General features: G+C 44.6%; 1 pseudogene; it reads left to right on the plus strand.

Moving 5' to 3' along the window:
- The window catches only part of LOC147698166 (lysosomal-associated transmembrane protein 4A pseudogene), a 31,426-nt pseudogene extending 13,368 nt beyond the window's left edge, over positions 1–18,058 (plus strand).
- The last annotated feature ends 9,617 nt before the right edge of the window (positions 18,059–27,675 follow it).

Consider the following 27,675-nt stretch of genomic DNA (forward strand, 5'->3'; position numbering starts at 1 on the left):
TGCAGAGAATACAGGTAGTGAGCTTATTTCACCTAAATGTAATTTTATTTGCTTCATGTAAACTTATTCTTATAAAGATAACAATATGGACGTAGGGGCTTGTATGTAATTGCTTGCTTTGTCTTCTTGAACTGCCTTTTGAGTGAGATATATCACTGGTGTTGTTAGCGGTGATAGTGGCATACAGATCTCACAGGCTGGTAACGGAACAGGAATACAGCTGTTGTTTCACAGGTGAACCCTGATTGTCACCATAGCTTCTCAAAAACATCTCCACAGGCAGTGAATTCCTTGCATACTAACACTCTGATCGAAAATGTATGCAATAAATGGGTATGATCCTGGGAGTCATGAGTTGTCTATGCATGTGGGAAAATGTAATTTACTGGACTTGGGACACCTTTAGTGACTACCTATTATTAAGTGATGTCCATTGAATTTTATTGTTTAAACCATCTTTTTATATTTTGTGCCTATAGATCCATTTCAGCTCTGCAGGAGGGAATTAACAATTACAGCATCAATCTAATGCCCCAGAAATACCAGTGTGTATAACCATTATGTGCTGGACAGATATATTTAGATTTTTGACTGTTATTTTTCCATCAGGGCATATTTACCATAAATATATCCTGTAATTAAAACCACCAATTTAATGTGGTATTTGACATGTATACTACAACACAAAGACACATCAAAATATCAATATACCTTTTGTATGTTGCAGACGTGGTCACTCATTTTCACTTTTTAACTTGTTCTTGAATTTTCTCTACCCCATATATGCCACAAAATAATATTCGCCAGTAGCTTTTAACATACATTTAAAACAAATCAGGATTTGTTCTTTATTTACCCTTTCTTCTATTATACATGAGACAGAGATTACACATAACGATTGTTAACAAAATAATGAACATCCTTTAATTTGTTTACAGTGAAATCTATGATGTCCCACATTTTTTGACACTACAATGCATATCATGTGACGTATTTTTTGCCATTGTGACCAAGATCAAAAGACACACCTTGGGAGACATTCTTTTAACCCCTTCCATGCTGGTGACAGAACCGCTCCATCACCAGTCTGTGCGGCGCTGATTTTGCACCTGCAAAGCGTGTTTTATTGAGCGGGCGGGGCCATGACGGAACTGTTCGGTCACAAGCACAGCGCGCCCTAGGCTCGTGATGGAGCAGTTCCGTCATGAGCATTGGAGCACCGCGTGGCCCCCTTCCCCCATAGCGCTGCAGCGGAATTGCAGCAAAGGTGTTAAAAGACTGGGTAGCATGTCCACTTCCTACATGCAGAAATGGCACTTTAAGTGTTCATGTAGGCTGTTACTATTGGCATAGTGGGTACAGACCCAAGGGTACAATCTCATGGAAGTATATTTGGCTCCTCCCAGTCCATTTTGTAATTAGGCATGGGCGAATTTTGCGAATTCGCGATTTGCGAATTTGCGTATTCACGAATTCGCAATGCGCAAAATGCGCGAACTTTCGCGAATTTGCGGATTTTTTCTTTTTTTTGTGTTCGCAAGGTTTTCTGCCAGTTTGCGAGGGTTTTGTACCAGTTCGCAAACGCAAACTTACTTGTCGGGTCGCAACAGCCGCAACTATGTTGTTTCACGTCTGGTTCATCACAGCACCCTCTTTTTCACCACTGCCACCCTCTGTCTCACCCATGCTACCCTCTGGTACATCACTGCCACCCTCTGGTTCATCACTGTAGATTATGGGGGGAAAAGCACACCTGCCCTGCCTCAACTGACATGAATTAATTTGGGGCTGATAAATGTGTCACTGAATTTGAGCTATATTTACAAGCGGTGGTGAGGGACAGAGTCTCTGAATTAGGCAGAAAACTCTCACCCAGTCAAGAGATCAGGGCTAGATCCAACACCGTTTTTTAGCTCACTGCACCATCCCAGTTTCAGAACCTGGCTGTATGCAAATTAGTCTGTTCCTGTCCCAGTGCATGATGGGAACAGGGCAAACCAAACTACAAAAGCCAATTCTTACACTGGGAAGGAAACAAGCTCCCGGGCCGGTTTCTGGCATTACAGCCGTCTTCGGCCCGGTTTGCTTGAATCCTGATGGTGCAATGAGCAAGGGACTCATGTCTGAGTATACCCTTCCACGCTTAGGGTGGACAAAGATATTTACAACAAGGGGTGGTGAGGGACAGAGTCTCTGAATTAAGCAGAAAACTCTCACCCAGTCAAGAGATCAGGGCTAGATCCAACACCATTTTTTAGCTCACTGCACCATCCCAGTTTCAGAACCTGGCTGTATGCAAATTAGTCTGTTCCTGTCCCAGTGCATGATGGGAACAGGGCAAACCAAACTACAAAAGCCAATTCTTACACTGGGAAGGAAACAAGCTCCCGGGCCGGTTTCTGGCATTACAGCCGTCTTCGGCCCGGTTTGCTTGAATCCTGATGGTGCAATGAGCAAGGGACTCATGTCTGAGTATACCCTTCCACGCTTAGGGTGGACAAAAATATTTACAACAAGGGGTGGTGAGGGACAGAGTCTCTGAATTAAGCAGAAAACTCTCACCCAGTCAAGAGATCAGGGCTAGATCCAACACCGTTTTTTAGCTTACTGCACCAACCCAGTTTCAGAACCTGGCTGTATGCAAATTAGTCTGTTCCTGTCCCAGTGCATGATGGGAACAGGGCAAACCAAACTACAAAAGCCAATTCTTACACTGGGAAGGAAACAAGCTCCCGGGCCGGTTTCTGGCATTACAGCCGTCTTCGGCCCGGTTTGCTTGAATCCTGATGGTGCAATGAGCAAGGGACTCATGTCTGAGTATACCCTTCCACGCTTAGGGTGGACAAAATTATTTACAACAAGGGGTGGTGAGGGACAGAGTCTCTGAATTAAGCAGAAAACTCTCACCCAGTCAAGAGATCAGGGCTAGATCCAACACCGTTTTTTAGCTCACTGCACCATCCCAGTTTCAGAACCTGGCTGTATGCAAATTAGTCTGTTCCTGTCCCAGTGCATGATGGGAACAGGGCAAACCAAACTACAAAAGCCAATTCTTACACTGGGAAGGAAACAAGCTCCCGGGCCGGTTTCTGGCATTACAGCCGTCTTCGGCCCGGTTTGCTTGAATCCTGATGGTGCAATGAGCAAGGGACTCATGTCTGAGTATACCCTTCCACGCTTAGGGTGGACAAAAATATTTACAACAAGGGGTGGTGAGGGACAGAGTCTCTGAATTAAGCAGAAAACTCTCACCCAGTCAAGAGATCAGGGCTAGATCCAACACCATTTTTTAGCTCACTGCACCATCCCAGTTTCAGAACCTGGCTGTATGCAAATTAGTCTGTTCCTGTCCCAGTGCATGATGGGAACAGGGCAAACCAAACTACAAAAGCCAATTCTTACACTTGCAAGGAAACAAGCTCCCGGGTCGGTTTCTGGCATTACAGCCGTCTTCGGCCCGGTTTGCTTGAATCCTGATGGTGCAATGAGCAAGGGACTCATGTCTGAGTATACCCTTCCATGCTTAGGGTGGACAAAAATATTTACAACAAGGGGTGGTGAGGGACATAGTCTCTGAATTAAGCAGAAAACTCTCACCCATTCAAGAAATCAGGGCTAGATCCAACACCGTTTTTTAGCTCACTGCACCATCCCAGTTTCAGAACCTGGCTGTATGCAAATTAGTCTGTTCCTGTCCCAGTGCATGATGGGAACAGGGCAAACCAAACTACAAAAGCCAATTCTTACACTGGGAAGGAAACAAGCTCCCGGGTCGGTTTCTGGCATTACAGCCGTCTTCGGCTGAATTTGAGCTGGCACCTACTTCCTTAGCTGTAAGTACTTCCTGATTAATGATGAGCTTGAACTTTTGCACCTGCTAAGTGCTTTCAGTTTTGCAAAATTCGTTAGCACACCTGACCTGCCTCCACTGACATGAATGAATTAGGGGTTGATTAATGTGTCACTGAATTTGAACTTCCAGTCTGGCACCTGCTTCCTGTAATTGCTTTTTGTTGCAGTGTAATTTTTTTAACAGGACCTTTGTGGCATACTTGTAGCTATTCTCTGAGCCTGCTGTGAGGGTCAGAGCAGGTCAGAGCAGGGTCATAGAATAGTTGCAAGTAGGCAACTGAACTCTGGTGGGGGCCCTCAGGAAGCACTGCAGGGAATGGTTACTAATGATGAGCTTGAACTTTTGCACCAGTTTTGCAAAAATCGTTTTTCTGGAATTTAGCGGGATTCACGGGGCGCGAATTTGCACGAGATCGAATTCGGGAGCCGCGAATTTGTGTGAATATGCATTTGTTTTTTTGCAGCGTGTTAGTTCGCGTGTTTTTTTGCGTTTTCGCAAGCCGCTGGAAGCACAACAAGGCGACGTTACCCTAGCGGTCATACATGGGCGCGGCCATCTTGTTTGCATTACATATTTCCGTTTCCGGGCGCTATGTGTAATCTCGCAAAGTGTGCAGCTCGCTAGTACAAGTTTGCGTGTGATCGCGGGGGAAATCTCGCGCAAACTTACCCACGCGGTCGTGAACGGGCGTGGCTGTCTTGTTTTTCATTCATTGCTATGGTTCTGGGCATGCTTTTTGCATCCTCTCTGAATCTCTGCCATCCTTTGCTTGTTTGAAGTTTTTTTTCATCTTCTTTACTTATTATCTACCCCTCTATTTTTCTTGCTCTATTTTTTTGTGTTTTCTGCTACTTTTGGTTCATTTTAAACTACTTTTTTAAACTCTTTTCTTTTCTTCTTCCCTATTCTATTTCTTATTTCTTATTTACCTTCCTTTCTGCCCAGACCATGGTAAAGGGAGCCAGGAAGCAGCCCGAGAAGGGGAAGGGTCCCGTACCCCGTGCCCGTCTCCCGTGCGGGCGTTTGAGGGGGGAGCTAGTGATACCACGGGAGATCTTTATCGCGGAGGAGGTGGCAGCACTGGTTTTCTATGTGCAGCGCCACCTCCCCAAGACCATCATGGCAGGCGGCAAGAACGCAAGCGGATACGGGCTCCGGGAGCGCCGGAAGCGGCGGGGGAAGGTGTGCAGGGCCATGTATTCTCACTCTCGGGTTCGGCGCACCTACAACCAGGCCACCCACCGTAGGACGGATCTCCTGGACCGGGAACGTGACTTGCTCGACCTGCTCGGCATCAAGATCCCCGGGCTTGGTGAGTAGTAATAGCTATTTCATCACTACTCTGTTTTCTCCTGCTCTGTGTGTTATTATTATATTGCAAATTTGTGTTTTTTACCAAGAGCAATAATGCTGCCGATTGCATTGTAGGTAAATTATATTTCAACATCTTCTGTGCATTTCAGGTGCACTGCTCTCCTTCTCAGTAGCATTGCTACTATGCTTATTTGTTTTCGATTTTGTGTTCATTTCATTGGCCTGAGAAATTATGTATGAGTGTAGTTTACAGAACTGCGTAATGCTAGACACTAACAGCCAGAATAATCAAAGACCCGTTTTGCGAGTCTTTAATAGCGATTCATAAGGAATCGCTATTACAGACTCGCAAAACGGGATTCATGTAGGAATTGCAAAATAAATTGCGATTCCTACACATTCTTTATTTGCGATTATCTAATTGCTAATCGCAAATAAGGAATAACTCCCCATTCATTCCTACGGGCCTAAAGGCCCATAGGAATGAATGGGGAGGATTCCTTATTTGCGATTAGCAATTAGCTAATCGCAAATAAGATAGTGATTTCAAGGGTGCCAGGGGTGTCAAAAGGACACCCTGTAGCACCCCTGAAATGCAAATTTAAACAGGTGTTGCGCACACACATGTCCAAAGGACATGTGTGTGTGTAACATGCAACAGTAAAAAAATGCACTAAAGTGCTTTTTTACTATTTTTTCGCTATTTACCACGAAGTCAGACTTTGTGGTGAATAGCTACCAAATATTGCGAATTCGTCGAATTGGTTCATGAATTGCATTTAAGGAATCTCTAATTGAGATTCCTTAAATTCAATTCCTCGCAAATATGCGATTTTGCAAATAGCAATTTTTGCATTTGGGATGATGAATCCCAAATGCAAAAATCGCACTCGCAAAGGGCCAGATTCTCAGAATCTGGACTTTGCAAGCGCTATTTAGTTTCATGAATCGGGCTGTAAGGGGCAGATTTGCAATTACCGGCGCATCCCTGCAAAGTAGCAGGGATGCGCCAGTAATTGTGCGCCACGCCACCACCACCCATGGTGCGCTGTATTTACAATACGGCGCACCATGGGCCCAAAACATCACCGAAGCGTTACGCATCTGTGCCGTAAAGGCGGCGCATTGCTGGACTTGCGTCGCAAAGATGGCGCAGCTCCAGCAATGCTCTGGGGTGCCCTATCTCCAATGCTGCGTCAAGCCGTACCTTTGCTTCAAGCAGGCGCAGGGTTTGAGTGATGCATCATTGTCCTAAAAGTGACTGATTGAAATCTTGTAGATATCTCTCAGCCACTTTTAGGATGCGTTCCTGCGCAGGAACGCCCTCCCTTCCACCGAAACGCCCCCTGATGGCGCAGGGCTTTACAACGTGATGCATCTCCCATATGCGTCACGTTGTTAATATATGCCGCATCATGGCGCCTCTTTTGTTCTGCCGCTGCGTCACAAAAGTCACTCAACAACGGAGCAAAAGAACCGCAAGGGGCTTGTAAATCTGCCCCTAAAGACTCAAGTCCAGTCCTTCCTTTGTACACCTGGCAATAAGAAGAAATAGTGGTGGTGGATTGATAGTTTGAGTATTTTAATGACAGGTTAATGAGTAGGAAACTTTTTAGTGTTGTCACTAATCTGCAATGGACTTTGCCTGTCACTACGCGAGCTGCGGACTGCTGCCTGCCAGTCCTAGGCGAACCTTTTTAGTAGTTTGTTTAGTGAGTTACATAACTTTTCAAGTCGACGGTCCGCCAATCAAGCAATACTAATATCGTAGTAGACCACATGAGATAGGTCAATATATCCCGTGGAATAGTTGTCTATTTGCTATTTCGCCAAAATATTTAGTTATTGTTCTTTTGAAATGTTTCATTTGGTTGACAACAATCATCTATGTTTTCGGGTCTTTCTTTCTTTCATGTTGTACATCGCTCCCCCCAGGGGAAAGAGGACAGAGGAGGAGGCTGCTGCTGCTGTGCAAGGCCAGGATTGGTCAGGCGAGGGCTCCTTTACTGGCCCCGGTAAGTTTTAATTTTACTATAGAGTACCTATTTTTTCCTAGCGTTCCTCATTTGATTTTTTCTAAATCGTCTTTGATCTTCTTGTAGACTGTATCTAAATTCTTATCCTGCCTCTACTATGACTCCCTGTGGTATTACTAGATTATTCTTATTAGTCTGTCTGTGTAGCTAACTAAGATTTCACATTTGGCAAAAGGTGTCAAACGAAACTCCCATTCTAGTCAGCAATAGCTCTATGCACTGAGTGCAGTCCTCTGGGATTGTCCATAATGTCTTTTCAAGTCTTCTAAATGTTTATGCTTTGGCAATTCCCAAAAATAAAATGTGAATGACCACCAAGAAAGAATAAGATACTACTTTACTTTTGGTTTGGATAGGAGGACAATCCATACTACTACTGTTGCAGGGACAAAGCTGCACAAACAGAACTATGGACACTAAATAGTACATTGTTTATCAATTATAATAGGCGCAGGTAGACTTTCCACATACCTCAGTGATATCAGACTTTGAAGAACCCCCAATCTCCTTACTGACTAGATAGTGTGGCAGAGTCATTTAGCTCCCGAATTCATTGATGATTGATCCCCAATGATGATTATCCAACGCAGGACAAGAGTACGCAGTCATAGTCCCGAAGTGTCAGAGGCACGGACTCATGCTTGCAAATTGCAAAACCTTTTGCTCAGTCACTCTTGACCAAAAACCACAGAGTCTATTTCAGTTTTAAAGCTTTATTAAAAGTGAAAATATTTATTAAAATCAAGCTTGTCATAAAACATAAACGGTTGATTAAAAATGGAAAAGTGCTTAGTGATTTATTTCACACATTTCTTTCGGGTATTAGACCTTCCCAGCAATGGCCCCAGAAATGTCAACCCGGGCGAAAACAAGTTTAACCCCCCCAACAAGCCCAAAGGCAAAACCCGGGAAAAGCCACACTTAGAAAACTTTGGGCCTACCTGGAATTCAGCCCAAATGCGCTCTGCAGCTAGGCCCTAACTCCCCTTTTCCACCATGGATTTCCTGAAAAACAAATGCAATCAACATTAGACCATGCCAGTAGTGCTCCCAGACCCCAAAACCCACCCACAAACACCCGGAACCCCCACAAAAAGCACCTCAAAGACAAGCAAGTTAGCAAAAACGCAAAAACAAATTTTCACCTCCGATTTTGTCCAAACCACTTTTATCCGGTATTAGACATTCCCAGCAAAGGCCCCATACCCGTCAACACAGTCGGAAAGAAGTAGAAGACCCCCAAACAGATAAAAAGCAAAACTACAAAAATGGGGACTTAGAAATTTTCTGGAAAATTTCCAAAACCACTCCACGCGCGCTCTGCAGCTAGGCCCTAACTCCCCTTTGCAATCATGGATTTGCTTCAAACCTCTTGCAATCAAAAGTATCCATACCCAGCAGTGCTCCCAGACGCCAAATCCCATCCACAAACACCCGGAACCCCCCCAAACAGCACCTCAAAGACAAGCAAGTCAGCAAAAACGCAAAAAAAATTCACCTCCGATTTTGTCCAAACCACTTTTATCCGGTATTAGACATTCCCAGCGATGGCCCCAGACCCCTGCAGCCACCCGCAAAAAAGCAGAACACCCCCAAACAGGCAAAAAGTGAAAATGGGCCTACTACCTTCAATTCAGTCCAAATGCGTTCTGCAGCTAGGCCCCAACTCCCCTTTTCCAACATGGATTTCCTGAAAAACAAATGCAATCAACATTAGACTGTGCCAGCAGTGCTCCCAGACCCAAAACCTATCCACAACAAACTAAAAGCCCACCAAACAGCACCCCAAAGACAGGCAAGTGATCAAAAGCGCAAAATCTTTATCTGCTCCGATTTTCTCCAAACCACTTTTATCCGGTATTAGACCTTCACAGCAATGCCCCAGACCATCAACTCACCCGCAAAGAAGTAGAACACCCCCACAAGTGCAGTCTTTCTTTATTGGGCGTAATCCAGCCATCTGCTTTGAGGGAAATAGGAGTCTGGAGGAGGAGGATAGAGGAGCATGTTCTTGTTAACTTGTGAACCTGAGAAATGCAGACTGAGGCTCCTTCAAATCAATAAGCAAATAAGTGAAGACAGTTCTGCTGATGGGCTTGTTTTTGTGATTAGGTGATTCAAGTTTTTATTTATATAGATTTTGCAAAACAAAGAAAGACAGACACACAGGAATAAAAGTGAATGAGGACGAAAAAAAAGTTAGTGATTCATTGACTCATTTTCAGGGCTCGGTGTCAGGGAAGAAGAGCTCGTCATTAAACTCTGCAAATTCAGACAGGAGTAGGTCACCTAACAGAGAAGAACTTCCCTCATCTAAGTTGGTGTCCTCCTCGTCTTCTTCCTGCATGCATTCTCGTATTTTGTAATCTGGTGGTATGAGGTGCTGATTCATCTTGATCATTGTTAACCTCTCCACATTTTTGGGCCAGAGGTGGGTCCTTTTGCAAGTTACAATGCCACCAGCAGTACTGAAAACACGTTCAGAAGACACGCTTGCGAGTGGGCAAGACAAGTAATTTATAGCCAGGTTGGTGATCGCTGGCCACAATTCTCTTTTCCCATGCCAATACGCCAATGGGTCATCATGAACATAGACCTCTGTTGAGTCATTCAGATAGTCCTGCACCATCGACTCAAGGTTCTCCAGGGTTCCTCCACTTTGCTTACTTTTTGCTTGGACCTTTTGAGAAGCAAACCCAAGCTGAGTTAGCCAATCCTCTTCTTCACACAATGTTACTGTTGTGTCTGGTGCAGATGACACGGTTGCTGGTGTCTTTAACGGCTGAGAGGGAAAATCACTCACTTCTGCCACAGTAACCAGATGCAGAAGTGGATTTTTTTGACTCCGGATGGCCTGCTGATGCTGACGTACTGCCTTTTCCTTCAATTTCCTGCCATTCTCTTTCAAACCGACTGGCTGACAAAGCTAGGCAATATTTGTACTTTGTAACATCTGCGTCATCAAAAGGAAAGAATACTCTGCCTGCCAATGCCTTTTTGTACCGTTGATCCAGAATAGTAGCACAAATGTAATGCTGTTCTGTGTGGATCTTTTGAAGATGTTCACCACAAAGTAGGCGCTGTAATAACTTCTCCGCCACCTCAAATGCTTGTTCCTTTCCCTCTTTTTGAAACGTAGAAGACACCGCCTTCAGTTGGTGCTCTAGAATGCGCAACAATGGGATAGCTTTTCCAAAATTACAGTCCTCTCTGCTGACTGCACTCGTGAAGACCTCAAAAGGACGAAGCATGTCTGTCAGGCTTTTAACTAGCTTCCATTGCTCCAGCTGTATCCTTAGGTCCATCATAGGTGTACCCTGTGTAAAGAAATACTGATCGACTTCCGCATACTGCTCATACAGACGCTCAAGCATGTAGAAGGTTGAGTTCCAACGTGCTACCACCTCCTGGATGAGTGCTTTCACTGGCAGTTTACGTTCATGTTGCAGGCACCTCAGCTGCTTCAGGGCCTTAACAGAATGGTTGAAATGTGTCCACATTCTTCGGCAGGTGGTCAGTAACTGGCACACTAGACTTTCTTCACTCAAGAATTGTTTAACAACCAGGTTTATACAGTGCGCCAAACACGGCACTCTGAAATAGTTACCCTTATCCATGGCCTTAACTACATTGGCACCATTATCCGTGGAAACATAACCAACCATGCGTTTTCTTGGGGACAGCCATTGAAAGACCTTTGTGTTAAACCCATGCAAAATGTTTTCTCCATGGCAAACATGGCTAGTGCTGCATGTTTCCGACCAGCTTTATAAACTTTGTCCGGGTCAACACCTGCGGTTACCTTTGCTTTAACCCCTGAAAAAGAGACCCAGTGTGCAGTGATGCACATGTAATTAACGGCTTGGCAACTGGTCCACATGTCTGTTGTCAGATGTATAGTGTGAACAGCACTCTTCTGCAAAGCTGCCCCAATCACCTCCAGCACATCTTCATGTAGTGCTGGAACCGCAACTTTGGCAACATAGAACCGGCTAAGAACCTTCCATTTAGGGCAGAGCGTTGCCACTAATTCAAGAAAACCCACCCCTCCCAAAAAAGAAAAAGGGAGAAGGTCCAGCACTAGCATTTTAGCCAGCTTAGTGTTATACACATGCGTCATTGGGTGGTTGCGTTCAAATGGCACACCTGAAAACAACATGCTTCTAATAATGGGCTGGACCATTTTACGGGATGATGATGACTTCTTCGACCCAGTTACGCTCGGTGATGATGAACTTTTTCGCATTGGTGTCTCACTCTCTCCCACACTCTTAGTGTGGCTCATATATCTTGCAGGGGGTGTGCTGCTGACAGGGGTACTGGGTGTAAGTGAAGAAATGTTTGACGCTTCTTCCTCCTCGTCATCATCAGATGAAACATCAAAGGATACAGTTTGTTGACTTGCAATTCGGGCTGCCTTGATCTCCTTTAGGTGTGCATGCCATTTGACAGTGTGCTGTCTCTCAAGATGACCTCTCTGGCCTCCGGTACCATTGTTGGTACCAAGCTTACCACGACTAACTCGAAGCTTACAAATGGAACAAATGGCTATGTTTTCTCTTGTTGGGCTGACACTAAAGAAGTCCCAAACTGAGGACTTCAAATGTCTGTGGGGGCGGAGGAGGCGATACTGGGAATGCTAATGCCAGATGAAGTGGAGGTTGTGTGTTGCCGAAATGTACTACGTTGTGCACTTACAGCACCACTAATTGAGGAAATGGAGGTTGAGGTGGATGGAGGTCCCTTCTGGCGAGAAAATATAGAAGCGGTAGTTGGTGGTGTACTAGTTAACTGCATTGGTGGTGGTCCCATTCCCACGTCGCCAACATCACGCTCTGCAGCATTTCGGGATAGGGTAAAAATGTCTGTTTGCTGCATGCCCGCTGAGCCTCTGGTACCATAGTTGGTACCAAGCTTACCATGACTAACTCGAAGCTTACAAATGGAACAAATGGCTATGTTTTCCCTTGTTGGGCTAACACTAAAGAAGTCCCAAACTGTGGACTTCAAATGTCTGTGGGGGCGGAGGAGGCGATACTGGAAATGCTAATGCCAGATGAAGTGGAGGATGTGTGTTGCCGAAATGTACTACGCTGTGCACTTACAGCACCACTAATTGAGGAAATGGAGGTTGAGGTGGATGGAGGTCCCTTCAGGCAAGAAAATATAGAAGCAGTAGTTGGTGGTGTACTAGTTAACTGCATTGGTGGTGGTCTCATTCCCACGTCGCCAACATCACGCTCAGCAGCATTTCGGGATAGTGTGAAAATGACTGTTTGCAGCATGCCCGCTGAGCCTGGAGTGACGTGTATGATGACTGCGTCATCTTCGTGAGTGTCTTCATCAGCAGGAGTATACACCACTTCTTGTTCAGCTTCATCATCCCACTCCATAACTATGAGACTTTCCGGGACCTTCCTTTTACGCGTAGCTACCTTTGTCAGATTATGGTGTGCCTCACTCTCAGACGGCTGTGGTGGTTCCCAATTTTCTTCCATATCATCAGAAGGAAGGGGGCTTGAAGAAGATGTAGACACCATCCTTGATGTTTTCCTTGCTAGGGATCTGGAAGACAATGAATGATCAGGAGGAGTGACTTCCTCAAATGATACCTCGGCTTGAATGTGAATTTCCTGATGTGCCCCTACTTCGAGAGGAACAACTATTGTGGGTACTCGTGCCGCTCCATGCACCTCTGCTTGCGCATCTCCTTGCGCCGCCTCTCCTTCCACATGTACTTGGGCTTGTACTTGCACATGTGGTTGTTGTTGCAGCTGTGGTTGTTGAACACTCGTCGGATGAGTTACAACAACCTGTGTTGATTGAGGGATGCTGCTACTTTCTTGCGATGAGCCAACATCACTGGTTGATGGTGATTGAACAACTATACTGGCTGCCTCTGCAGCACTCAAGGGCTTGACTTAAATGGCGTGGTGGTGGTGGCACTGAGCCCAATGGAGCGGAGCGGCTGCTCCCAGCTTGGTACCCAGCAGACCTCGCTGCTGCTGCAGGCGTACTTTTTTTTCCCCAAAAAATGCGGCGGTCGGCACACCAGTCTCCTTGGTAAGTGGCGCCACTTGCTTCTTTTGCTCCTTACTGGCAACTTTCTTGCTAGAGGAGCTACGGGCAACTTTTTTTGGGGCCATCTTCTTCAGATGTCAGAACAGCAGGCCGCAGTTGCAGAAGTTGCAGAGTTGTCTGTGGCCCCACGTGACGTTGTACTGCACACACTGCAGCAGGACTTGTTCCTGGCACTGATGAGGAACGATGAGGCTGATGATTCGTCTTTCTGCACATAAAAGCAAATGAAGCCAGAGGAACATCAGTGAAATAAATGTTGCATATGTTGCGCTTCAATTAATAGTTTGAAAGTAAGCATTTTTATTATAACCACCCCCCAAAATGGAAAGACCAATAAAATGCACCACTGACAGAGTACCCCTGGGCATATTGGATGAAAGCATGGCAGACTGGGTGCAGGCCTATGGCACAACAAAGCACACTGCCTGGCTTCAAAATGGTCCCTAGACCCCCACCACATTGCCAGGCCCTGCCTGTACCAGTCCTCAAAATGGCCCCCAACCACATGGACAGGCCCCATCACCACCCCAAAAAATCGAAAAACACACAAAAATCACAACAATCCAATGCCATCCATGCCCTCCATGATGTTTACATTAGAGAGACCACACAGAAAGACTCAGTCCATGCACCACTGAGTACCCCTGGGCAAAAGGCCCCAACACCACCCCCAAAAATCAAAAAACACACAAAAATCACCACAATCCAATGCCATCCATGCCCTCAATCACGTTCAAATTCAAGACACCCCACAGAAAGACTAGGCCCATGCACCACTGAGTACCCCTGGGCATAATGGATGAAAGCATGGCAGACTGGGTGCAGGCCTATGGCACAACAAAGCACACTGCCTGGCTTCAAAATGGCCCCTTGCCCCCCACCACATGGCCAGGCCCTGCCTGTACCAGTCCTCAAAATGGCCCCCACCTACATGGACAGGCCCCATCAACACCCCAAAAAATCGAAAAACACACAAAAATCACCACAATCCAATGCCATCCATGCCCTCCATGCCCTCCATGATGTTTACATGAAAGAGACCTCACAGAAAGACTCAGTCCATGCGCCACTGAGTACCCCTGTGCAAAAGGCCCCAACACCACCCCCAAAAATCGAAAAACACACAAAAATCACCACAATCCAATGCCATCCATGCCCCAAATCAAGTTGAAATTCAACAGAACAGTTGTATCATGCACCCATAACTAACCCTGGTCCTACTGGATACTGTGGCTACCCACAATATATTTTATTTAATGTTCTGAAAATGTTCCAAAATTGTAGTTGCTGCCACTGTAATGCCCTAAACAAACTTACTTGTGAAATTTCTAATCCAAAAGCAATCCAAAGAAAGTCAAAAAGGCCTCAAATCCAAATATCCAGCAGCATCCACAAAAAGTAATCCTTCCAGGTCAAGATCCAAATCAAAGTGACCAGGACATGAACAAAGCACTGGGAGGAGCCTGCTGGACAGGAAGAGGAAGTTGGAGACTGTGGGGCACTTCCTCCCCCCCCCCTACTCCCCCCCCAAAATGGACTCCTTGCAAAAAAAGTGCAGGCAAATGTCAACCTGAGGAGTTATTCTTATAAAAATCATCATTTTCAGAAGGTTTATGCTGCCTGCTGGTGGATTTCTTGTGCAGAATTGCAAATTTTGCAATTTCGCTAGTGCAAGATTGGTGCTGCCCATCGCATCTACGTGTTCGCAATTGTTTACTCCCGCGAGGCATCATCACGGGCCTTTATGACGTACTTGCGTTGACAAACTCTCGCTGTGCAAGGTGGCAAGCCGCGATGATGTAATCGCGGTCGACAAACTCCCGAGGGATCCCGCAGCAAGATCCAAAATGGCGCAGCACATGCATAACATGGAGAAAAACAACTCTGCAAACGCTGAATGACGGTAAGTGAATGCGGCGCGCCGCAATATTGTATCACCAAGCAAAAAAATCCGCTGCGTGCGAATTTGCGAATTTTTGGGAAATTCTCGAGAATTCTCGGATTGCAAATTTGCCGAAAATCCACAAATTCCGCGAGCAGAACAGATTTTACGCCCATGCTTATTTGTAACTCATGATTGAAATAAAAATGATGACATAACCAGGCTCCCTTTTAAACAATACTTCTCTCATCTTTTAACCGCCGGCAGAGTATGACTACTGAGCTGGTCCCACTCCACACACTATGGGGCTGATTTCTAACTTGACCACAGTTTATTTCTTAAAAAACAGAGTTATCTCAGACTACATTTTTATGAGCATGCTTTTTATCGATCGCCTGTTCCTCACTTGCTATGTCTATGTGATGTGTCTCACTTGGAACCCCCTGACATTAGCCATTTTGCAGGAGAATCATAAGAAGTGAATGAATTCCTAATGTCTCTTTACCTAGCTTTTCCAGCTGACCAATGTATCCTCCCATGCCTTTATGAGTGCATCTATGTCTTGTTAAAAAAGTTGCAATTTGAAAATTAGTTATGGATTCCTGACATTTGTTATTGATATTTATGGGACTCATGACGGCCACCTGACCCATGGCGGCAATACCACAATGACCATAACCTGCAGATCTGAACGGTAATGCAGAGGCCATTATTACCATTTAGTGTCCAGTTACACCACTACTACTACAGTCTAAGAATTTTTAACCTTATCACAGTGACCATCATTGAAATGATTCTGTGTCGTTACACTGGCTGCCGGTAAGGCAATAATTGTATTTAAAGGCCTCTGCATTACCTTCAAGGCTCTCCATGGTATTGGACCAGACTACCTAATAAATTCAACTGGTATTTACGATCCTCTGCAGCCAAGAATGTGACAGTCTCAAAATTCAGAAGTTCCTCCCGGGAAGAAAAGAGTTTTGTGACTGGTGAATCAAAAGTCTGAAATACCTTGCCTCTCCATCTTAAATCAATGAACAATCTGCTTCTCTTTATGAAAACTTTAACAACTTGGTTATTAAGCTATAAATGAGTGATGGCAAATAGGCATTCTATGAGCTGCTATTAATATGAACTTTGGGCAATAGGCTTCTGCTAAACTAGTGGCAAGATTCCCCTGTGTAAAATTGCGCTTTAGAAATAAATTTAGCATAACACCCTAGATAATGTTATTCTTACTCATTCCTACAATATCAAAAGCTTCCAGACCTTTGTTTGAGCCCAACCAGATGTGCCATAATTCTGGGTTAGGGGTTCAAAGATGACCCTTCATAACACTAATTAGTTATTCATGCATGTCCATGGAATCATAGGGGCAGATGTATCGAGCTATTTTTTAGTCGCAAATGCTGCGATTCGCTAAAAAACAGCGTTTGCGGCTAAAATATAGTAAAATGGTATGTATGAAGAAAAATGCCTCGCAATATTAAGGAATCACAAATTTTGCGATTCCTTAATATTGCGGAAGCATTTAAGAAATCGCAAATTGCAATTTCTTAAATGCAATGTATCAACTATTTAAGAATTGCAAATTTAGGCTTAGAAATCGCAAATTACCACCAACTTGTAGTTGGTGATAATTTGCGATTTCTTTTACAAATGCACTTTATGCAATTTGTAAAGGTGGCATGTGACTCTCATACATGCCCTTAGGGCATGTATGTGCACCATATGCGCACACATGTCATTTTCAGGGGTGCAGCAGGGTGTTCTTGAGACACCCCTGCACCCTTGAAATTATTCTCAATTTGCGATTAGCAAATTACGAATCGCAAATTGAGAATAATTTTACATTCATTCCTATGGGCCTCCTGGCCCATAGAAATGAATGGGAAATGATTCCTTAATTGCGATTAGCAATTTGCTGATCGCAATTCAGGAATTTTAAGAAATCGCTAAAAATTAGCGAATTTCTACATACATACCATTTTGCGATTTCTAAATAGCGATTCTTTAAAAATCGCTATTTAGAAATCGCAAAAGGGTATGTTGATGCATCTGGCCCATAGTCTCTTGAGATTTTCTGTATTAGGGTTACCTTACCTATTTTTTATTATGCAGGCTTTTGGCAATGTAATGATATGCGGAGTATCTCGTTTTTTAATGACGATGTGTCCACTTAGGAAAATAATAATCTTTTACAGATTCCCATAGTCACTGAGCCAACAAGTAGCAACACAAAAATAAATGGAGGATTTAGTTCTTAGAATGTGAAACTGAAAAACTCATGAATTGCAAATATTTGAAGAGGATATTATGCCTGTATTTGTTGGAGTAGTTCTTTGCAATGTTTTTGAAGCAGAGCTGGAGTTGGCTCTACTGTACCAGCTGATGCGAGTGTTGTGACGTGGGCACTGGCTTTATCATTCTTGGCACTTGGTACATGTTTGTGAGCCTGTTGATGGGCATCTTGCTCACAGCGGGAGTAGCACAGCCTAACACAGCTCTAACAGTAGACATTTAATATGAGGTCATGGGCAACTACTATACATAGGAGCACATTGCAGAAAATGCTTGCATTGTTATTGTCATCTACCTTCTCAATCTTACAGTCAGTACCATTATGGTGTGCGGTCAACTGCTCTTCGAGGTTTTTTCTGTATAAACTCTTTAACTCTTTGAACGCTTTGACTTTGCACTCTGCTGCCTGGAAGCCATCAGTTGTCTTACATACTTGCCATTAATTAAAGACGATTTGGAACAATTGCCTGCGTTCCCATATTGAGATGGGCTTCTATCTTCAGACTCCAGCTGCTTCTTGTTTATTGTCATGTTTTTTTTACCTTCCTAATTATTTTGAAGGCCTATTTGATTATCATTGTATGGAACTGATACAAATACATCAACAACTGAAATCTTCTGTAGATAACTGTCTGTTGAAAATTGGGCAACCAGTTGACTGGGGTGTGAGCCCTGGTCAAGGAGCAACCACAGTACAAGTCAGGGGAATGTACACGCAAACCCCAAATAAACCTGTGCTCAATCGCCTTAGTAGCTTGGCACAGAGTAGTCAGAATGAACTAAGAGTTAATGTGGAAAGTATTTGTACAAATAGCCCTTTGACTCACTCTGGGTCCTGGGTCCTGGGCCTAAAGTGGAACTTGCAGGTGTAGATCCTCTTCTCCAGACAAGAGGTCAGCAGGTCAGCAGAGCAGGGCAGCAGCTCCTTGTAGAGCAGCAGTCCAGCAGAGTGACAGTCCTTGTAGCAGCACATTAGTGCTTCTTCCTGGCAGAGTATCCACAGGTCCAAAAGTGTACTGAAGTGGTGGTCCCTGAGGTCCTTCTTTTATAAACAGATGTGTTTCTGAAGTGCGGGGAAACTTTTAGAGGCATCATTTTGAAGTACACAGATGCACTGTCTTCCCTGCCTTGGCTCCAGACTCACTGCAGGGGGTATGCAGGTCTTTCTGTAAAAGCAGGGCACAGCGTATTCAGGTGTAAGTGAGGCTGGGCCCAGCTCCTCCCTCCCATCCTGCCAGTGATGAACCATCTAGTCATACCTAAACACCCATTGTGTGTGGCAGTCTAGGAGGAATACACAAAGCCCAACTGCCAACTACACCTTATCATGTGACCAGAAACAGGCTGAAGGCACCAATTGGCTAAGGCAAGAAACAGCTAACTTTATGTAAGTCGCATTGTCGAAATTGTAATTCAAAATCCAACATCATCATAAGTTATGATTTTAAATTAGGATTGCAGAGACACCAAACATGAACCATCTGAATGTTACACTTATAAAATGGAATAAGGCAGTTCCGATATTCTCCTATGGGACAGATAGGCCTTGCAGTAGTCAAACATGAATCTAAGAGTTTGTTTTACAACCCGGGCATGTACAACCTAAACTGGCATGTCCAACTTTTTAAATGCACTATACCCTGCCCTTGGGGCTGTACAGGGCATACCTTAAGGGTGTCATACATGTATTAAAAAGGAAGGTTTGGGCCTGGCAAACTTTTTTGTTACGGCAGCCTATGATCAGGAGTGCTCACGTCTACTATCCGACAGACGTAATTACCAGATCCTACGAGATGACCCGACTGTATCCATTAGGATCAAAATTGGTGGAATGATAGAGGAAGCTCTGACACACGACTGGCTAACAAAAAAAGGAAGCTGAATTCTTAACACAGAAGTCACCAAGGACACCTTACTTATATTGTTTCCCAAAAATACACAAGAACATGCAACATCCTCCTGGAAGACCCATTGTATCTGGCATTGGGTCCATACTTGAACCACTATCCAAATTTTCTGACGCCTTTCTCCGACCCCTGGTGCAGGCTACGGGTACTTACCTCAAAAACACTAAGGCAGTCCTATAGCTATTACAAGATGTACCTTTCGACCCAAGCACCCAACTTTTGCTCAGCTTGGACGTGGAAAGCTTATATACAAGCTTACCACATGACGAAACCCTGACAATCATTGAGGAAGTCCAATTCAGCACCAGTTGGCAATACCAGACACCCAGAGGAGTATTACTGGAATGCATAACACTGGCGCTAACAAAGAATTTCTTTGAATACAAAACCACGATCTATCTACAAAGCCATGGTACGAGCATGGGGAGTACCTCCGCTCCTAGTCTAGCAGGACTCTACGTACATCACCTGGAAACAACCAAGACCATAATCCCTTCAGACAAAATATCTCCACATGGAGAAGATACATTGACGACATTCTTGTCATCTGGAATGGCAATCTCGATTCAATCACTCAGTTCATGGAATGGTTAAATAACCAGAACGCCTACCTAAAATTTACACATACAGTGTCAAATGAGAGTCTGGTCTTTCTAGACCTGAACATTTTTCATGGGGATGGAGTCCTGAAAACAACGACCCACATCAAACCTACATCAAGGAACTGCCTATTAAGGTTTGACAGCTTTCATCCCCGACACCTCCGGGCAAACCTTCCATATGGTCAGTTCCTCTAACTTAGGAGAAACTGCACTGATTTAGCCGCCTACAAATCACAGGGGAATGACCTCAAAAACAAACTAAAGGAGAGAAAATACCCTGAGAATATAATAAACATCGCCATGAAAAGAGCAAAGAACAACAATAGAGATGCTCTTCTGGAAGAAAGAATATCACCAAACTCAGAGCAAAAAAGACCAGAGTGTGTCACAACATGAGGTAATTTGAATTTTATGGTCAATTGTGTCCCCTAACGTAGACCCCAACGGCTCCATGTACGTGCTTCAAGTACATGTATGTTCCCTCCATGACCAGCTATGAAGACGCAAATACATTTGTGTCCAACGTTAATATGTCCTCTTTTAGATGCACCATGAATGGATCGATAATTCAGTTCCTAAGTATGCCTTGCCAACGTCTTTACATGGTGCACTTTCACGTTTTCCTGGCTCTGTTGAGTTAGGCCCTGATTTCTGCCATCAAGCCCTTTCTGCCTTCTGCCTCTGAAAGCTGCAGCCCGGATCTGTATCCATGACCTCTGCCTTATTTCCTGCGCGGCGAGCGGTGCCTGGCTCGGCCTGCTTGCCTGCCGAGACTGTATTCAGCCTTCAAGTTATCTGCTCCGCTCCTCGAAAATACATTCCTGTCTAGTGATTTAGGTAAACATTCCCCCAGCTGCAGAGCAAAGGGCCCGGCCTTTCTGTCTCCATGCAAGTAATTCACTGCTCCTGTTACCATGGTAGGCCCATGGCCCCTCGCATTACACTCAGACACGTAGACGCTTATGCACGCACTAACAGTCAGTATAGAATAGCCTCTGCCCGAGAGACCTTTCCTTCTAGATAATACAGTTACTCAAACACTAGATATCAGATATGATTGGGATTAGGTTGTTCTGACACGCCAGACTTCTGTCTCCCCTTTCGGAGCTAAATGTCAAGTCCCCTTCACCCTCCAGTTCCACGTCAATCACACGTCATGTTGCCTGCGCGCGCATCCAGCCATATATTTCTGCTGACACTGCAGGATTCCTCTATGTATCCACCCACTTGTGACACTTTCATGTGACGTCTCTAGCACACACCTCCGTGTACGCCCTTGTGCACGCCTTCTGTTACTTACATGTGTTCTTATCTCGTTTCTCTCAGCTGTTACGCCTTTTGTATCCATCACCATTGTATGCATTGACTATATATTGTACTCTGTCAATAAAGCATTGTCTATCCCTTCCTAAACCTTCGTGGTGATGGAACATGATACCTGGTTCGAACCATTCCATTACATGGAATAAAACCCTTATAACCTCAGATTCCACGGACTCTGCCTCTCATTTCTGATTGAGCTATTTTATTGAACTTTACCGCATAGAAATTCCGCATAGGTAAATCTTTATTTACCACATAATTTGGCGCCCGAACAGGGACCCCTCCCCCACCTTACACGCCGGCGGTGCGTTGCAGGCCTAGCCCCCTGCCACAGCCGTGACGGACAATTACGCGTACCCGCAGGATTTCCTGTATCTCCTTCAGGCCAACGGAGGTGACTGAGACTGCGATCGACACCCAGACGAGGCGGTGAGGAGTGCGGAGGATCCCGACCAGAGCCCAGCCGAGAGTGCAAGGTCCGAGGTGTCTAGAGGCCCACCAGTTCCGAAGTACCTACGTTACGAGTCTAGTCAAGTCCAGTCCGGTCCAGTCCAGTGTCGAGTTTCCGAGGCCTTCCGTTCCGTGCTTCCCGGTGAGTACAGTTGCTGGGGATGCATCTAGACGGGTGCATTAATTTGTGTCCGGTCAAGACGGGTTTGGGTACACAGACCCGGTCTGCACTGTTTTAGCAGTGTATCTGTACTGTTTAGCAGTATATCCAGTATCCAGTTATCTAGTTATTCTAGTTATTGTTGTCCGTTTTCGAAATGTTTAAATGTGTTTTAATGTCGTGGTATGAGTGATTGTTTTGATCTTCATTACTGTGTTTTATTGTATTAATTGTGTTCAAGTCCGAGTAAGTATCAAGCATCAAGGTTCAGAATGCCTCTTTTCTCTAAACTGAGACAGATAGGAACTAGGAAAGGGATACTTGAGGAAGCCGTTCCCATCCCACACAGGGACACTCCCGGATATTTTATGTACCACAAGCACGGCTTAGACGCCGTATTATACCTCGACTTGTGGGTGGATTACACCAAGGACTTAGCAGAGAATCAGAGATGGCCCGCTACAGGGACATGGGATGCCGAGTGCATCATGAGAGTAGAGGAAGCATTATGGAAAAAGAAAGCCAGACAGTCACAGAAAGATGCCATTGAATTATGGCGTAAAGAATCACATAGACGGACAGAGAAAGCACTCAGAAAAGCAGAGAAAAGTAGAGAGGATTCTGAAAAAGCTAAAGAAAAGGAATTACTAGAAGAAGGAGAACGAGTCAGAATGGAACAACACGATAGACGGAGTAACGCCATTATGACAGGATTGTATCCAGTCCTGGCCGAGGGCCTGCCCAAGGCGACCCCGGAAACACCGAAAAATCTGCCCCCTCCATTGGTTCCGACTAAATTACGTCACAAGACCGCAACAGATATTTTCCTTTCTTCCTATTTAGACGATGTAGCTCCTGCTTACACTAATGCACCTACCCATGTCCCACCTGCTGACGTTAACCGACCCCGGGATCATCAACCCCCAGGCCCGCAACAGCAGACCCCTCCCGCACCACTTCCTGCACCCGCACCCGTTGTCCCTCCTGGTATTCAACAACTGCATCCACTTAATCCTTTTGGGGCTGACGCTGCTCAGGCCCCAACCCAGTTACAGCAGGTACCGACCCTACAGCCAGGTTATGATCAAGCCTCCGCTTCAGGAGGTGCTACAGGAGGTTATCAAACATCCCCACCGTTACACCGAGTGACAATGAGAGACTTAGCAAAGGCTCGGACACCTAAAGGTGCACCGGCCGAACAGCTCAGAAGAGGACTTACAGATTGCAGATATGACCCAGTGCCCGGTACAACAGGACCCATGTTGTTAGCGTCCCTACGTTTGAGACGTGTCACAGATTATTTGATATTACTACCAGGAATGCCAGATCATCTAGACCAATTGTATTATGTTATTAGAACAGGAGAAGGACCGGAGTGTGTTGCTGAAGCCATGTCACGTCAGAAAGTTGAGAACAAAGGTTTAATAATGCGATTTATGGTTAATTGTTTAATAAGAGAACAAGATCAGGCAGGTTTTCCCCAAAGTGAGATGGATAGACTGAAAAGATGGAGTCAGAATATGGCGGATGGCAAACACGATAAGGAGAACAGTGTACATACTATGGTTAGAAAGATCCGTAAAGAAAAAATAGAAATACATGCCCAACGAGCACCCGAAGAACAACTTGAATTAGACGACCCGACTTCCTCGCAGGACTTTTAAAATGTCACTGGTATGTGCTACTGTAACATTTTTTATTTATTTTATGCACATGGACTCACACTGGCGGGCATTGCTTTTGAAGTTTTACTCTATGTTTTATCAGTAGTTTTTTATGCACATACATGTTTATGATATGTTTGAAGGTTTTGAGGATCTTATGTAACTTTTATGGTTATATTTTAAGCAAATAAAGATTTATACTACCAACAAATGTACTGCTGCTTAAATTACGCTTCGTTACTGCAGTGTGTAAGTTCTGGCATAGCGCACAGTACACAGGACACAGCATGAAAGTACGCTCCTGACTACGACAGAGTGCTTCAAAAATATAATTCTCACTGAAAACCTATTGACTGGAATCCTGCTCAGCACAGAGTCTTGAATCAAAAAAGGAATTGTACTCCCACACTATTACTGGAGGAGACATCATAAGACATTGTTTATTTTTTAAATCATGAGTAACATGGCACTCCAGATTTATATATTTGTTCCACTTGAGGCAGCTTTTTGTGGTGTTTCACAAAAGAGGAGTGTAATTTATGATTGTTTTAAATGGAATATTAGTCATTAAAAGCATAACATCACCAAGCCAAGAAAAATGTTTCTAGTTCAACTAATAACTATAATCATATATTTATGTAGTTATTGTTGTCATGTACATTATGGTCTTATTAACAGTCTGCTTCCTAAAAAGAAACATCGGTGTTATGGAATAAGGGGTGTAGAATTGTTTTATGGAGTTCAGTGAAACAAAGTGAGTTCTAAAATAGCACTTAGAACAGCACAAGTGATCCAACGCACAGGTCAAAGAGGCCTTTAAAAAAATACAAAGTACCAATGGTTTAGTTGGGTAAACATGGTGGGCAAAGACAGAAGGCTGGGCTCAAAATTGACACTGGGGCTGCTCATTGTGCTTTCCTTGTTTTTATTGGAATCCCCAGACTTTGAGCAACATGGTGAACACCCCATTTTACATTTATTTATTTTATTTATTTATAAAGTTTTATATAGCGCTAGCTAGACCCGGGGGTATCAGAGTGCTTTACATACAAAAAGGAAAAGAAGAAGTTGCATTACCTCGTAGGACATGAGGAATCATAAAATATATAGGCAAAGAGGTCATACTTAAATATACATTGAGGGAATGAAAAATGCAGGTGGTTGAAACAGTCAGATGCCCCCATCCTAGAAAAAGACAGAGTGAGAGGGGAGACCATTAGTCTAATTGATGTCTGTGTTGGTTGACTTAGTTAAGCATGGGCGGAAAATCCGTTTCGCTCGCGGATTTTGTGGATTTTCGGGAAATTCGCAATCCGCGAGATTCGCGAATCTCCCGCAAAATCCGCAAATCCGCGAGCAGCGGATTTTGCTCGCACTGCTCGCACTGTTCGTGTGAGTTTGCGGCTTCCCAGTACAACTTCGCGCCCCGCGAATAAGTGCAAAATTGCAGAAATACGATCTAATCAAAACTGAAACTACTTACCAGGTTCAAAAGTTCAGGCTCATCATTAGTAGCCATTTCCTGTAGTGCTTGCTGAGGGGCCCCTCCAGAGTTCAGTTCCCAGTTGCAACTATTATGTGACCCTGCTCTGAACCTCAGAATAGTTACACATATGCCACAAAGGTCCTGAATTACAGCTAAGGGAGACAAGCAGGAGCCAGGCTGGCAGTTCAAATCCATTAATCAGCCCCTAATTCATTATTGTCAGTTGGGGCAGGGCAGGTGTTGTAACTAATTTTGCAACAATGAAAGCACTTAGCAAGTGCAAAAGTTCACTAATCAGGAAGCACTAAGGAAGCAGGTGCCAGCTAAAAAAATATTCTGTGACACATTAATCAGCCCCAAATTAATTCAGGTCACTTGAGGCAGGGAAGGTGTGCTTGCGTTGCCACAATAATGTACACTGACTGGACAACCAGAGGGTGCTGTGATGAAACAGAGGGTGGCATGGGTGGGCCAGAGGGTGGCATGAGTAGTCAGAGAGTGGCAGTGGTGACAGAGAGTGGCAGTGATGAAGAAGAGTGTCCCAAACAGGCTGGACACGTAGAAACAACAAGTTCGCGAAACTTGCGACCCGACAGGTAAGTTCGCAAATTGCGAAATTGTAAAAACCCTCGCGAACTGGCAGAAACACGGGCGAACACAAAAAAAAAAAAATCCGCAAATTCGCGGGAATTAGCGGATTTTGCGGATTGCGAGTTCGCAAATCCGCAAAATTCACGAACGCGAGATCCGCAAAATTCGCCCATGCTTAGACTTAGTCAGGGAAGTATTGATTGAGGAGCAGTAGTTTAAGGTCCTTTTTGAAGCAAGGGAAGGAGGGGTTGCATCTGAGGTCAGTATGGAGTGTGTTCCATATCCTGGGAACATTACCAGAGAAGGATCAGCATTGGGTCTCTTTCTTCTTCAATTTAGGGGGGAAGAGAAGAAGTGAGTTGGTGCTTATCAGAGTTCTTGATTTTCCTGCTTTAACCAGTCTGTTGTTCAGGTAATTGGGGGATTAGGTGTGGAGGGCCTTGTGTGTAATACAGGCAGGTTTGTAAATACATCTGCCTTCCACGGGGAGCCAGTTGAGTGATTTGAGGATAGGTGTGATGTGTTCAAATCTTTTTCCACCAGTTATATGAGTCGGGCCGCATCAAATTCAAGGCTCTCTGTATTGCATACAAGGCAGTACACGACATAGGACCCAGGTTCCTGACGGAAGCCTTTCAACCATACACTCCTAGAAGGCAACTAAGATCGGCCAATACCAACCTCCTCACTGTGCCACGTACAAGAACCGTCACTTGGGGAGATAGACGTTTCTTGGTGGCCACCCCAAAACTCTGGAATCTTTTGCCACAGTCTATCAAATCTGCCCCCAACCTGATGAGCTTTCGCAGGTTACTAAAGACTTGGTTATTTAACCAGTAAAAGGATGACTGACCCCAGTAGCTCCACAGCGCCGAGACACCCCAGGGTATTTGTTGCGCTATAAAAATTACGTAAATAAATAAATAAAATAAATAAATATTAAGGACTGACCTTAGTGAGGCAAGGTGAGCTTTTGGTGCACCTGTTAGGATGGCGTTCCTGTAGTCTAGTTTAGAAAGGACTAGGGATTGTACAATTGTCTTAAAATCATCCTCGGGAATGAATGGTTAAATTTTCTTGAGGTGTTTTAGAAAGTAAAGTGCACATTTTGCAGAGTTCTTGATGTGGTCTTTCATTGACAGCTTCTTATCCAGGGTAATGCCTAGTGATGTTACTGAGTTAGATAGGACAAGGGAGCAGTTTAGAGCATCAACATTCTTGAGCCAGCCTTGGATAGGTCGGTGGTTACTTTTCAGAGAGAACAGCATTCATTCTGTTTTGTCAGGGTTCAGCTTTAAATGGTTTGCGTTAAACCAGGTTTGGATCTTGTTTTGCTTGGCATTGAGGTGTTGGACATCCTTGGGTGATTTGATTTTGTGGTATATTTGAGTGTCAGCTGCATAGAGGTGGTTTCGAACCCCTGCTTGCTTCAGAATGATTGCAAGGGGGTCCATGAAGAGATCGAAGAGGGATGGTGAGAGAATTGATCCTTGCGGGACTCCAAGTTTGATGGTGCAGAGAGGCACGAGTTGATTATAATTTGTTGCGAACGGTGCTGAAGGAAGGAATTGAACCATTTTAATACTGTGCCATTAATGCCAGAGTGCCTCTTCAGAGTCTCAAGAAAAGCTGGATGGTTTATAGTGTTGAATGTCACTGATTAATCAATAAGGATGAGGAGACAGGCCTCCCCTTCATCAAAATTCAGGACCCACCGTCCCCACCAGACCTGGACGGCGCTAAATGTAATCAGATGGCCAAATTCTTTTCGAAAAAAATAGAAAAAATCCTGATTTCCCTCCCGCCTGCTCCGATCGCATTAGGACGCCTGAACCACCTCCCCCGCCAAGACACCCCGAGGCTATCCGCCTTCCCCCAAATCACCATCAAAACGTTTCTTTCCGTCCTACACAAAGTCAAAAGCGGCGCCCCATCAGATCCAGCCCCGATCAGTAAACTGAAGCTAGTTGCTTCCATCATAGCCCCCCCTCTCACCAGCTTGATCAACGCCTCCTTCAAAAACGG

The sequence above is a fragment of the Lissotriton vulgaris genome, chromosome 8 (assembly GCF_964263255.1).
Source record: "Lissotriton vulgaris chromosome 8, aLisVul1.2, whole genome shotgun sequence".
Taxonomy (NCBI): domain Eukaryota; kingdom Metazoa; phylum Chordata; class Amphibia; order Caudata; family Salamandridae; genus Lissotriton; species Lissotriton vulgaris.